At 39.5% G+C, this 2,440-nt stretch overlaps 1 non-coding gene across 1 annotated transcript; it reads left to right on the top strand.

Annotated features, from left to right (window-relative positions):
- The first annotated feature begins 460 nt into the window (after positions 1-460).
- LOC141510298 (U4 spliceosomal RNA) lies at positions 461-598 on the top strand. Its single transcript, XR_012474803.1, has one exon. It is a non-coding gene; the product is annotated as a U4 spliceosomal RNA (small nuclear RNA).
- The last annotated feature ends 1,842 nt before the right edge of the window (positions 599-2,440 follow it).

Raw genomic sequence — 2,440 nt, 5'->3', positions numbered from 1 at the left:
GAGCTTTTAAATGACTAACAGGAACTCCAAGACTTATGAGAAAGATGACCCTTGCCATGTCCTTTGACTTTTTTTTTTTTTGGTGAGTCAATGGGGTTAAGTGACTTGCTCAAAGTCACACAGTTACGGCCCCGGAGTCAGGAGTACCTGAGTTCAAATCCGGCCTCAGACACTTAATAATTTCCTAGCTTTGTGGCCTTGGGCAAGCCACCTAACCCCGTTTGCCTGGCAAAAAACTAAAAAAAAAAAAAGTCACACAGTTAGCAATAATCAAGTAACCCAGGAGAATTTGAACTCAGATCCTCCTGACTTAAGGGCCCAGTGCTCTAACCATTATGCCACCGAGTTGCCCCTGTCCCTTGATTTCTAGCTCTTGTAACCTGAGAGACTGTGCAGAGAGGATTCTTAGTGAAATCATACCTTCTTTCCTTTCTCAACTCTTGCAAGAAATATGTGAAATAGCTTTGCACAGTGGCAGTATCATAGCCAATGTTTATCCGAGGCACGATTATTGCTAATTGAAAGAAATATGTGAAATATAGGTACTCACTATTTTTTTTTAGATTTTTTTCAAGGCAATGGGATTAAGTGGCTTGCCCAAGGCCACACGTCTAGATAATTATTAAATGTCTGAGGTCGGATTTGAACCCAGGTACTCCTGACTCCAAGGCCAGTGCTCTATCCACTGTGCCACCTAGCCTCCCCCATACCTTCTTTCCTTGGTTGAACTGACATGTTTTATCATGAAGAGCTGAAAATTTCTCTTGTTATTGTCTATTCTTTTATATATTCTAGTCTGTATAATTTCCCCAATTTCTATTCGCTATTGTCTTTGGTCAAGAGGTTTATAGCTACTCATAATGATTTTTGTGTAGTCAGCATGAATTTAGGGAATTTGGAGTTCCCAATAAATGATGAAAAGGGGCTAAGCTAGAGAATGCAAGCTAAAGGCTATGCTCCCCTCTTAAGAGCAAGGAGGTAGCTTTCATTCCAAACCCATATAGATGCCTCCAAGAGTAGAAATATTTGAAGGAAGGAAGATCGATAAAATTCTGACCCAATATCCCTCTTGAAGATTGAAGGAGAGGTCATCCAGCTAGGACAGATCTGGACCTTGCTTTCCCCTTTCCCCAGTTAGGTTACTGGTGGTGTTCCCATACACCTCCACAAAGGTGGGCCAGATCTAAACCATCTCTCCATATCACCCTCAAGCCATGTGTGTATAATTAAACACACACTCCCACACAAATATCTTAACAAAGAAAGCTGGAGGTTTAGAGTCAAACAAGCTTAGGGGCATAATGGAAAGATCACTAGGTTCAGGTCCAGAGGATCCCAGTTCAAATCCTTACTCCATATGTATGACCTTGATTAAATTGATTGCATTTCTAGGCTTCTATCTTCTCATCTGTAAAATCATATTAGATGGCCACTAGGTCTGTCAAAACTCTAACTGAGGCTGGTGATTCAATGGACAGAATTATATAAACCCAGAGGAGATTTCTCACTCATATTAATAACTAGTTATTGAATTAGGACCAAGATGTCCCCCCTTTTCTACTTCCTTTCCCAGAAATCAACCACAGTAGAGAATCTCCCCCAGCTAGGATGGCTGAGATCTAATACTAAGGTGAACTAAATGAGTGCCTTCCTGTTCATTGTATTTGCTCCACCAGGTCTGGGAACATGTGGATTGTCCCTTTTATCAGTCAGATGATATGGAAATGATCTCTTTGACCAAGACTTAAGTGATCTAAGTCTCTTAACCCAAGACCCTTACTGGAATATAGCCAAACCCCTTATTGGAATAATCATTTTCTCATTAATTGTTAACCAACCAGAGTTGATTACCACCCTCAGGAACACCACCATGAGGAGTCTTTGTTCTTAAGGGAGATTGACCAAATGACTATCTTTTTATTAATAAATATGCTGATATTGTTCCTAAAATTATTAAATAATTAAACAATTACTAAATAATTCTATCTCTTTCAAGAGACAGAAACCATATCTCTTGAACTTTTTAAATGTGAAAAAGGTCAGAGAGGAAGAGACATGGATGGTTATTGGAAGATGATATGGATATTCTAAGCTGAAAACAACAGAAAGATAATGACCAACCAGCAGACCATAGAGGGTTAGAGAGAAGTTAGGATTAGAAATGGCTGATTTCTGGGAATGATCTCCTTATATGCAAATGGGAGCAGATGAGAATGAACTCTTCTGTTTGGCTCCAAAGGATATTGAGTTAATTGATGAACAAGATTTTTTTTTCTTTCACAGTCTCTCCTATAAGCCAGGTTCTAGGTATTGTGCTAGGTCCCAAGGGAAGAAGGAAAAGCAGATATCTCCAAATATTCCCTACCCTCAAGGAGTTTGCACTCTAATGAGGGAGACAACATGTCAATAAAAAGGTACCTACAAGAAAGATAAGGAGTAG

This window comes from Macrotis lagotis, chromosome 1, assembly GCF_037893015.1.
Source record: "Macrotis lagotis isolate mMagLag1 chromosome 1, bilby.v1.9.chrom.fasta, whole genome shotgun sequence".
NCBI lineage: Eukaryota > Metazoa > Chordata > Mammalia > Peramelemorphia > Peramelidae > Macrotis > Macrotis lagotis.
This window is presented reverse-complemented; position numbering and strand designations above follow the sequence as displayed.